The 12,632-nt window shown below is 40.2% G+C and overlaps 1 long non-coding RNA gene across 2 annotated transcripts in view; it reads right to left on the bottom strand.

Moving 5' to 3' along the window:
* LOC148687357 (uncharacterized) overlaps positions 1 to 72 on the bottom strand; it is a 39,326-nt gene extending 39,254 nt beyond the window's left edge. For both annotated transcript variants that reach the window (XR_015947907.1, XR_015947908.1), the window contains exon 1: positions 7 to 72. This is a non-coding gene — a long non-coding RNA (uncharacterized LOC148687357). The remainder of the gene's footprint in view (positions 1 to 6) is intronic.
* Positions 73 to 12,632: the final 12,560 nt, after the last annotated feature.

The following is a 12,632-nucleotide window of genomic DNA, read 5'->3' as shown; positions in this document are numbered from 1 at the left end:
ACTTACACTTGCAGTACAAGCAAACAGGTAGGTAGCCTTGTTGGTCTGCTGTAAGTCGAAACAAAATAAAAAAAATTCCTTCCAGTAGCACCTTAGAGACCAACTAAGTTTGTCATTGGTATGAGCTTTCATGTTGACAAACTTAGTTGGTCTCTAAGGTGCTACTGGAAGGATTTTTTTATTTTGTGTCGAGTACAAGCAAACTCAGGCACATGCCTGGGTTAGAATAAGCAGAGGGCACATCTGCCCCCATTGCTGGTCAAAGGAAGAAAAAGAAAGGGAAGGAACAGGAAATACTTCTTTGATCCTTCCCACTCAAGAGGGGAATAGAAATGACATCACACAGAGCCATTTCTCAAACAATTACATTTCTATGGTCTGAGTCTCTGCCTATCAGTAATGCAGCTCTGTGGTCATTAGCTCCTAATCTTACTGACTAGCAAGAATATGCATTGTTGCATTTAACTGCTGATTTCCCACAGGTGAGTCAACACAGCGGCGTAGCTAGCCGCCTGGCCACCCGAGGCAGCAAACCCGAAGGCACCCCACGGGGGGCGGGGTGTTCGTCATGCGCATGCGTCATACATCACGATGCACGGCGCATGCGTGCACAGGAGGGATAAGCCGTGGTGCCGCGGCAACACAGCAGGCAGTGGCGGGTGGCATCCGGCAGGCCTCCCCTTCTCCCTCTGGCCCTCTCTCCGCCCATCATAGCTGCCAAGTTTTCCCTTTTCTCGCGAGGAAGCCTATTCAGCATAAGGGAAAATCCCTTTAAAAAAGGGATAACTTGGCAGCTATGCCGCCCATCCTTACCACACTCGAGGTGGTTCTCCTCACAGCCAGTTTGCGCTGGCTCCACAGGGGCTGGTCCTGCTCACCCGCCGCTTGGCTTTCTTCAGGGCCATCATGGAAGCGGGCGAGGGCTGCGCTGCCAGCAGAGGGTGGCTCCTCCGGCAGGGAGGAGATGCTGTGGAGGAGCTGGGTTTGGAAGCCACCGGAGCTCTTTCTGCAGCACACCCCCAGCCTCACCTCCGTGTGGTCAGTGAGGGGCGCTTGCAGCGGCCATCGGAGGTGGTAACCCCATCCAGCCTGCTGCCCCCCAACCAGTCTGCCACCTGAGGTGGCACCCCCACCCCCCCATTACTACGCCACTGAGTCAACAGCAATGCATTTACACCATGTCTCCAGCAACTACAATGTCTATGAAGTTTACTCAAAACAATATTCAGTGGGCCCATTTTATATACCATCATATACATCAATCGACCTCATACACTACCCACCTGCAAACTTTGAACCAAATCTTCACCTGATTAGTTCTGTTTGATATGCCAGGGATGGAGAAGCTGTGGCCCTCCTGACATCAGCGGATCACAACTCCTGCTATCCTGGAGTTCAACAAGATTGGGAGAGCCACTGGTTTCACATCTCCTCATTAGGTACTGATAGGTTGGAGTGTACCACAGCTGAACTGAATCTTATTTGAGCACTTCGTAATCACATTAGCCCACAAGTGAGTTGGATTCACATCCCAGATATTCGGGTAATGTGGCAACTTTCTCTCTCTACGGGATTAGTTCTGCTCTAGATTCTTCCTAGTTTCAACAGAAACTTTTGGATAACCGATTTCCACACAGTAAAACACATATAGTTTGCCACAAGCAAACACCAATCCAGTTATCTGAATGCCTCTGTCTTAAGCAATATAGATATTTCTACCAAGCAAATAGATTGGGAAATTTAATTAACTTATGCCAGTTTATTTCACATAATGAAAACAAACAGAGAGGCACAAAGTAGGGATGTAGAGTCAAATTGCCCACAGTAGAAAATGTGCTTGATATAAAAATGCAAGATTTGGCCCATTGACTGCAATGTGAGTCATTCATTTGTTCCACGGAAAGCAGACTTTGGTTGTTTTAATGCAAATATTAATCTACAGCCAATTTCTTTTGTCTTCTGCTTGGGTTCCCCCAAAGAAATGCAATTCATAAAGTTTATAACCTTTCCTCAAATATCTGAGAGCAAAATGCAATTTGTGGCAAATGCAATTTGAAAATCCATCCCCTCTTAAACACTAAGGCCATAATTAGCTTTCGTTGATGTCTCTATATATGTGGATAATAGCCTGTAATAAATGAACCTTTCATTTTAACAAAGGTTCACAAATAAATGTAACTTACAAGCAGTCATATTTACTTATTGTACCTGCAGGTCTATAGAACTGACAAAGATATAGACATTGCATTAAAATTAACCATATTCTCACCTCTGCTAGTGACTATTTTTTTAAAACAACAACAACAAGCAAACAAATCCTTCACCCTTCCTGAACACCCCAATTCATATTCTTATTTATTACACATTTTCTCCTGGAATGAAAGCATTTGTCAGTTTCCCCTTTCTATTCTGAATAGTCCTTTCAGATTTAGGCTGAATTTCCATATATGACTGGAACAAAGAAAGAGGTATTTTCCACCACGATAGCTTTTTATCATAAAATAAGATTTTGACTATTCACTTCAAAGAACATTTCAATTTCAAAATATTCCCAATTTTGAAACTGGACTTGCTTTGCTTGAACTTGATGGCTTCTTCTACAGTGACACTAGTTCTTCTATATGTTTCAACATTATATCTCTTTAATACAAGGTTACCAGATTTTTTTTCAATGAAACCGGGGACACTTTTCAACTTCAGTAGGAATGATAGGATTTTGTCAGGGGACTGATTTGTAAATCCGGGGACTGTCCCTGGGAAATGGGGACATCTGGTAACCTTACTTTAATATTACTTCCCACCAATTTACTCAGAATGAAAGTTAAACTAATGGACCTGCAATTTTCTGAATCCACGTGGCAAATACAGAGAATAGTAATACAGATATAAAATCATTTGAATCAATACACAACACCACACACCCCTCTTTCTGCTAGATCACTTTTTAAAAATTGGTGCTCTGCTATCTTCATGTACCCCTACTTGTGACCATGCTCCCCCAGCTCCACAAACAGCCTTCAGCCATTCAGCTTTCTGAAATCATAGAATCATAGAGTTGGAAGAGACCACAAGGGCCATCCAGTCCAACCCCCTGTCAAGCAGGAAACACCATCAAAGCATTCTTGACATATGCCTGTCAAGCCTCTGCTTAAAGACCTCCAAAGAAGGAGACTCTACCACACTCCTTGCCCATTTATATTTGGAACTACATCCCAGGACACTTCTGTGATGCTGCTCTCTCTTTCCCTTCAGATCCTTTCATTACACCTTTGCCACACACTCCATCTCCATGCTCTATTGTTGCTAGGCTTAAGAACGCGTACTTGAAATAATACATATTCCCTCCTTATCCCTGCTCCAGTTCCTTCCTCTTCCTATATTGTTTTTCATGTTTAATGAATTATGTATCATAAACCCTCTCAGTTTGGGCCTCTCCTCTTGTACTGTGTAAAGTGTTAACCACACTGTCAATGAGAGAGATATATAATAGAGAATATTAATAAATATTTCATACATGCCAGCCCGACTGTGGTTGTGTGAACGATGCATAGTTAAGCACAGTCTATGATTTTTACATCCAAATCCCGCACAAGTGAGTTCAGAAATAAGTCCCAATAAGTTCAGTGTGATTTATTCTCAAGTAAATGTGCATAGGATTGCTTTACTGAGGACACACAGAGAGAAATACTTAATTATGCTGTCTCTTTAAGTGTGGAACAATTCAGGCAGGAACTGGAACATGTAAAATAATATTCCTTTCCCTCCAGATTTGGAGGTCTGAATTGTGTGATCTTACATGTGAAGCACCACAATGGAATTATTGACCTGTCATGCTTCCATTTACATCAAAACATTATTCAAACTACAGTGCAAGTATAGTTTGCTGCAGTTTTCAATTTACAGGTTTCCAATGTGCATTAGTGTATATGCACATTGATTAAATCACAGCTCAAAAAGGAATACTAATGTGCTCATGAGATCACAAAAGTCATGAAGTTAAAATTGCGGAAAACTGTACTTGCCCATTTAAAAATAACAAGAGATTTTCACGTTAACTCAAGCACAGCTCAGAAGGGAACATGGGGCAGTGCCAGCCCATGGAACAATAAAGGAATGGGAATCAGGGATATGAGGAAACCATTTTGATCATGAGGACTACGTATGTGCTCTTGCAAATAAGAGTCCCAAACATGTTTGCAGTAGAAGTGTTTGGGCAAGGCAGAAAAATCTGTAGTAGGAAAAATGAGAAAATTCAGTTAGTGGGATAGTGGTTCAGTCTCTGAAATTTCCAGGCAGAGCTAGAAAAGACTACTGCCTGAAAGTGCTGAGAGCCATTGCCATTCAGTGTTGACAATACTGTACTGAGGTGGTGTTCTTGTGTGTCATATGACCCTTTTAATATGGGGTGACATTTGTTTACTGAGTTTTAGAGGTTGGAATTATTTAGTTATTTTAGGGAGTGTACGTTTTAAACACTCCCCGCTTGTTCTCCATTTCAGAGCACAGGGCGGCTTACATCCCAATCATAGAATAGAAACAAATATAGAATAGAATAGAATAGAAGAGAATAGAATAGAATAGACTCATATATCCATTATACTACAACACTTTACAACATTATACTTAGCAACATCGAGGCTGTGTACACCCTTTACCTTTAAAGAGCATTTCCCCCCTCAAAGAATTCTGGGCACCATCATTTATTAAGGGTTAGTGGGAATTGTAACTCTGTGAGGGGTTGCCCAGAATTCTTTGAGGGGTTAAATGTGATTTGAATGTGCTTTAATGATCTAGTGCACATATAGCTCATGCCTAAACTCCAGCTAACATCAACATCAACAGTACTTCTTTGTCTTTCAATCTGATTCAACATTTACATACTTATGTTTTTTTAAAAAATAAATAAATAAAATAAAATAAATTACAAAATCTTATCCCCTACCTTAAGTTTTTCTTATTGTCGCCTGAAGCTTTGGGGTGAAAATTATACAAGCCATATAGATTAATCTATTAGACCACCACAAGACAGAGAAGCATAGTAGCATGCTCATAATTTAAAAGCATGTTTTCTTTCCCGTGTGAGCCAATAGAAGAAGATCAATAAGACATTTTCTCTGGGATAATACAACAACTTAAGAAATAAGTCATATCCTCACAGCAGTACATTGATGCAAGCATGGGTCAAATATCAACAAGAGAGGTTACTTAAAAGGCTAGGAAAATATTTTTCTGTACAAGATTCTCTGTGTTGATAACAAACCATCACCACTTTGCCCCCTTTAAAAGGTCATACTTAATACTTAATCAGTATTTATAACTATAGTTGCACTTGGGAAAGCTTCCAAGAGTTTGATAATCATTTAAAAGGGTAGTTCAGCTGGATTGGTATAATCACTCTCTGGAAAGGGAAACTGTAGATAGTGATTTTATATGATCCACTTAATAGAATGAACCAAAGGTGAGTGTGAGGTGACCCGTAATAATATGTATTGATAAAGCTGAACTGTATAGAGCATAGCCAGTAAATAGGGTTGTTTACAAAATGCCAGAATTATCCACAAAGAAATTCACACCAAGGAAGGCCAACCAAAGCAAAGAATAGCAACTTAATGTGACTTAAAGATCACTGAATTGTAGTTTCAAACACATTTCTTCCTATATCCTAATTGTTTTACCTAAGCAAACACTGGATGGTGCCCGGTGCAACATGAGGATTTATGCTTGGACAGTGGAACTTCCCCATCATTCATCCATCCTGTTTACCCAGCATGTTCTCCAAATCTGTTCTGAAAAATTCCCCACAACATGTTCAGGGAGCACTTAAGGGGAGGAAAGGATTTGATGTTCTGTTGCACAAGCATAAATCCTTGCACTAATGGAATGAGTGACTTAGTGCTATTTTTTATATAAGCCAAAGTATTCTAAGAGGGTGCCTCCGAACTTGATGTCTAAAATTAAGATTTTAAAAAAATGGTTTAGGCATTAGTTCCTTGGTCTTCATTATAGCCCAAACCCACTTGTAGTTGTGTGCCATGTTGTCACAGCAGTTGCTAATGGATTGACATTGACCCTCCTCCCCCCTTGCTGTTCCTACTTCATCTTTTGTCCATGTTGCCATCTCATCTTCTCCCTCCATCCTGTTTTTGGGGTGGTTCCACCCATTTGCAGAAAGAAAATTCTAATAGTTCAGAGGGGTGGGAGAGAGGAGCCGGGGTACCTGTCAAAATAAAAGGACTGCTAATGTTAGGATCCCTCCAACCCAAGAGTCCCATAATACCCCAAGCAAGACTGAGAGGAGGATGAAGTACAACTCTTCCACCCAGGGAGAAGCATTCTATACATTATTCCACACCTACCCCATGAAGAACATGGTCTGAACATTTCCCTTGCACTCAGAAGACTATCCATGATATCAACTCTGCATTTGCAACTCTTCAGAAGCCAATGGATAAAAACCAGACAAAACTCCTTTAAATTACCTAGTCAGCTCTTCCAGGGAGGCAGGGCCAAGTGCAGGACAGACCTTATAAAACTTACATAAGGCTTCAGCTATCTTCAGCTTACTTCTGAGACCAAAGCCCGCAGCATTGGCTTGGAGTCCTGCATGGATCACTGTCCACTGTCCATGGTTCTGAATTATCTGGACCTGGCCTAACTATGCCCACCTTCCCTGTGACCATCAAGCTCCAATGGAACAGATTAACTATCATGGTGGTGAGGCCCAAAGCATGTGACACCACCAATGTGCTGAACCTAAGCGGGCCTGAGTATGATCAGTGCCTGGATGGGAACCCCATGTACACTGCCTTTGATTCCATGATGGTATAAATGTGGGATATAATTATAAAAAGAAAATAGCACATTCATATACATTTATGAGAAGCTATGTGCTTCAAAATGCAGTGGGAGGTGTTAACTTTTCTTTCTTCATGTGTTTCCTATAGCTTTTGTTAGATACTAAGTTCCTACTTCAGTCTACAGAACTTCTGAAGATACCGTACTAATATAATCCATGAATACACTTTTTGTGGTTTACAAAGAGTGGATTTCAAAATAATAATAACAATTTAGTTGTCACATAGACTCTTCTGTATGAATCATTTTCTCCTAAACTGATAGATAATATTAAGAATAAATCTTTCTTTAAAAAAATGTTTTGGACAGGAAAGGGACTCCATTAGGATGAAAGAAAATGAATTCTTTAGTACTGGAAAGACTTAACACCTTGAAATATTCCGTGCACTGGACTTTTTTTTTTGTCTTATAAGCTATCTAATTCAAAAAGGACTGAATGATGGAAGGGCAGTGGCAAATTACAGCACTTATTAAAATTTCCCTTTTCAATCTAATATCAGATCATCAAAAAATGGAGTACTCCTGACCCTTTTACCAAAGTGTAAATTAGTAGTCTAATGACACTATTCAGATGGGCAAAAAGTATAAGCTCCCTTTGATGGAAAATAATATAAGGAAGCGCTTCCCTACTGTGACCCATCTCAACTTGTGAAATAGCATTGTGGTACAAATGATCTCTGCAAAGCATGCTGCATGCTGGTACATGTGGCAACAAAAGACAGAAGTTATTTCTGCAGCTCTGTCCAGCATTCTGCTCTCTTTGCCGTGATCAGAGCTCACAGCATGACATTTGGTGACATTAGCTTAACACCAAGTTAGCTCAAGGACATCTCTCTCTATCTCTCTATATACACATACATTCCAAATGGGTAAAAAGTTATATTCCAGGTACTGAGACTTTCAGGGTGAGACACACAAAGGCAAACTTTTCAAATAGGGATGTTTTCTAAGCATCCTTACTAGAGGAGAGATCTGATGAAGTAAAATTACTAAGGGTTAAATATATTTCTCTGTTCCCATGAGTACTAGTTGTGTGTGTGTGTGTGTGTGTGTGCGTGCGTGCACACACACACACACCTTCATAAAAGGGAAAAAGAGAAGGAGGGAGTCTGTGTTAAAGGTTTGTGATTGTGTGATCTGGTACCCCATCACTACTGGAATGCAGTAGTGAGGTGGTGTGAGGTGGCCCTTGGTGTGAAAAAGCAATAATGACTGCTTTACTTTAAGCAGTAAAGATCGGAAGAGAAGCTTTATAGCAAAGCAAAGACAATACTGAGACTTGAAAGATTATAATATAATAAGAAGAGTTCATCAAAGGAAAAGCGACAATGAATCTGAAGGGACCAGGCTGCTTAGCACAGGCACCAGGTCTCAGGAGCCCTGGGTGCCCTGGCTCCCACAACAATTTAAATGAGGGGTATGGGCATCCACAGCCCCAGTGTGTGCATGCTATGTCAATGTGCCCTGCTATGTGCACAAATGACCTCAGCACACCGGTGTGTGTGATGACATAGTGCATGCACCCCACGGCATGCGCCTGCACCCCAGGCACCTGTGATCACGGAGGCAAGCCATCCCCATTGCCGCTTAGGAAAGCCTTGAGGTGATGGTTTCAAATCAAAATGTCTTCAGTAGATAGAGATGTGAAAAGGCAGGTGTGTGTGGCCCAGAGAAGAACATGAAGTAAAGAAAGGATATTGGTATTGACCATGCAAGAGCTTACCTATTTATGGGTAAGAAGCCAAGGTTGATAATCTAGCAGAAGTGTTTGAAAATAAAATAAAATGCACAGAGAGATATAAAGGAAGACCAAAGAGGCAACAACTTTATGTAACAACTTAGTGTTTGCTTTGCAATAAGACAGCCATATTCCACCTTGATAGGAATGCTACCACACCTCCAATTACTGCCAAATCAGATATGGCACAAACGTGCTACTGGTTTACTTTATTTGTTTAATAGAATTTTCTAGTGATTTTAAGGCAAGAATGCCTTCCAAAGAATCTATTTCCAAAGAATCTAAATCCCACATCTTCCTCTGAAGGAGTTTGGGGAGGCAAACATATAAATATCACTACAATTAAAACTTCTAAAAAGAAACAGTTTAAAACAATCGTCTAAAAAGGTAATCACCTACTATCAAACTAATAATTTTGGTGTTTTCAGGGACGGAACTTTCAGTCATCAAATTTACAGATCTTTATTAGCTGCCAACAGCCATGATAAAAAGAGTAAGTCTTTAAGGCTTGCTCAAAATATATGGGGGATTGTGAGCTTCGTCACTGCCTTCCCTTCAGTCTCAATGTACACCCTCCATATTATCTATGTTTCACTGAGGAGCTCTGGCAAGTTCTTTGTTCCTCCAAAAGAAAATCCAGGAGTCATCTCATCAAATGGCACTCACACTTTGTGTCTCTTTTTAGTTACTGAAACCCTCACACATTTGCCCTCTATTTATGGAGTTACATCTTGAAATTTAGTTGGTGGGCCTGAAATATTACAGTACCGTACCGTAGTTTGTGTTCAAGGTCAGTGGCTTGCAGTCTCACTCTCCTTTCCCCAGCTGCAGCTTCCCCTCATATATGATTAGAGGATGGCATAGCAAGTGTCTGCCTCAGCAAATGAATCCTCACAGAGATCTAGTCTGTGCTAGGTAAGTGTGGGATGACAACAGTGATTTGGAATCCATTTTTTGTAACAACTCCATGATGAAAGGAGTCATGATATTGTTGCATGCCACCACAATCTCCAAGTGGTGTGAAATTCCAGGGGTTCCAGGCACTTTACCCAGGGTTCACGTTTCCTTTGGAAATGAAGCACAGTGGAGACTGTAGTGTCCTTATGATGTGTGGCTTATTTGCACACTTATATAACCTGAGTCTACAATGGATGGGTTCACAATACTGACACCCCAACAGGATCTTGTTTCTCCCATGCCAGCAGTCTTGGGTTTAAGCAGAAATTTCCCAGCTTGCTATTTCTAGGTCACATCATTGCCCCAAATCTCCATTTCAACTCACCCATTTGCTGTCTCACACCAAGGCCCTTAATCCTTTGTTCTCTTAATGGCCCATCACCCAGGTGTTTTGCCTCATCAGGAAGCTAGCCTGCCTTATATTTTAACACTTGCTGGACCCATGGGTTAGCAGAGTCTTAACTCCCCACCCCCACCCCCGCAACACTATGGGTCTATAAAAATATTGTGTGATGAAATAATCACACATAAACTGTGCAATGTCTATTCTGGAAAAGTCCTATTGACTTTTGTGGACCTTACTCATTTCTATGGGGGACTTTTACTGCAGGCGAAAAAGTGGTAGGACAAACATGACCTTTTTCTTACCTTTCCCTTAAAATAATCCCTTCCCCCAAAGAAGTTTACATTAAAGAAGCCAGTATATACCAATATGAAAATGATTTTAATGATAGTTTTTAGATGACTGGAACTGAATCTGAATCTGCTATTAAGCCAATATTTGTATAGTAGATTACCCACCATTACTTTGTCAGAAAAACAGCATGGAAACTCACTAGCCCCCTGGAGTTTTCAGAAGTTATGACCCTGAATTTGCTAAAAATACCACTGAGGAATAAAGGCACTTTGAATATGTTTATTTTATAACCTTCCTGTGGTTCAGTCATGCAAGGCTGACTGGGCTGAGAATTCCAGGGGAATGTGAGAGAGCTTTAAAACCACCAGGAAAGACCAATTATAGTAGTAAAAGTAGTGGCGATTTGGTGTCATTTGGGACAAAAAGGCACCATTCAAAACAACTATAGGCCATTATTTTGGTGCCAGGCAAATGTGTTTTTGTTTTCCTGAGCATTTGGGGCAGCACTGATGGCATGGTCTTGGGTTGTTAAATTGATTGTGTTTATGTGGTTTTATCATTTACTTGTTGTTTTTTACTTGGTGGGATTCAGTGGGAGTCAATATTACTTAAATATAATAAACCTAAAGGTTAAGCTTGTCCAAAAGTAACTGAAGCAAAGCAAGAAGACAACACTTTTCAAAATGAAGTCAAGGGGTAAGTGGAAGTTTAGGAGTTCTCCCCAACAAGAATATATGAATTCATATTTATTTTTCTTATTCTTATTCATTTATTTTTCCAAATTTATGGCAATATGAGTTCAGAGTCAAAACTGGTTGCTTACCTGGTCCAGAGTGGGCGGTGGTTGAAGCCCAGTGTGACAGCTCCTCATACCCCTGGGGGCGTGTGTCAAAAGACTTCGGCATGGCTGCCAGCCACTGGAACTTCTCCCCGACTAGCCATTATCTTGGAGTTTGAAATTGTCCTATCACAAAATTCACAAGGCGACTTTGTCAAGTCATTGTCTCTCATCCTAACAAAACTCACAGGGTTGTTGTGAGGACAAGTACTTCACTGATACTTTGGAATAAGTTGATTCATTCAAGAGAGATAACTTTAGAAAGGTTTGTATGTGATAATGCTTACTGCTTATTCACTGGTTTCTCTTGCTGTTATGGGGATTTTTCTTTTTCTTTTGTTTTTCTATGATCCTAAATTTGTATTTGTATCCTAATATTTGCAATTTAAAAAAGAAATACATCTTTTAATCATCTCTTTGCATTTGATGCATGGTTGTGTTTACTAGCCAGGTAAGGAAAGAAAGACGGTTGTCTGGGTTCCTTTAGCCCAGCTACATATGTAGGAATATAGCTGCTGGCTCTGTAAGTTTACTGTCCTATAGCATCTGCATCTCATTGTCCACATCAACAGTTTTTCACTCATCAAATGCTGAAGACAATAACGCTTCATGCAGCTCTATATAATTTAGCAAGCTGATGAGGCTACAACTAAAAATACCCAAGATTGGCAAAGTCTGTTTTGTTGCCCAATTTAATGGGAACTCTGCAATATGCTGTGTGGTGGAATAAGAAGTGGATGTGAGGGAAACACAAAAACAATCAAGAATCAGGATTTAAAACTCAATTTTAAAGAAATCAGCTCAGAAATAGTTACAGATTATTCACAGACACATCTGGCTCACACTTGAAATATTATAAGCACTCTTATTCCTTCTCTCTTAAAGCAGCTTGTTATGCAAAATTACCACTTCAGACTTCATTAGTAATTTTCCCTTTCCTTTCTGTTTTTTTTTAAATAAAAAAACTTGTTTAATCCAACTTTCTCTAGATTGGGAAACCATTTTGCTGTGAAAGGACACCTCTTCAGCTGTACAGATGGCAATTTTCATCATGTAAGGTGATGAAATACTGGTCACACAGTAATGGGCTGCCAAATCACCTTTTTCGTGGTACAAGATGGCAGGGCAAAGTCCAGAAAGTTGCCTCCTGTTCCAAAACCCTTTGCTGCTGCAGTTCATTGGGCATTATGCTAATCAGATCATCTGTTTAAATAGGGTCCATATGGTGATGTTTCCGTAAATGTTTTCTTTATTTGAACAGTATGCATTAATCTATTTACTGCTCCACATTGAAATTAACCTTGGAAATTGAACAGTTACTATCTGAGCCAAGAGACAGGCCCATTGTGTATGTTGTCCAAAGGAAAGCTAGTCAATCTACAGGATGCTGGGTTACAAATGCTCAGATATATTATTTTTTAATAAAGGGAATGAATGATAACTTGCAAAATTCTGAATTCCTGATTTTCCTCGGTTAATTGTAATTAGCCTTATCCTATCCACATTCAGGGGAAATGATCACATGGAATCAGACCACTGGTCTATCTTGTTCAGTATTGTCTGTGCTGACTGTTGGAAGCTCCCAATGATTTTAGAGAGTTATCTCT

This window comes from Zootoca vivipara, chromosome Z1 (genome assembly GCF_965207765.1).
Source record: "Zootoca vivipara chromosome Z1, rZooViv2.hap1.1, whole genome shotgun sequence".
NCBI classification, from domain to species: domain Eukaryota; kingdom Metazoa; phylum Chordata; class Lepidosauria; order Squamata; family Lacertidae; genus Zootoca; species Zootoca vivipara.
The sequence above is the reverse complement of the archived record's forward strand: the minus strand, read 5'-3'. Positions and strand labels throughout refer to the sequence as shown.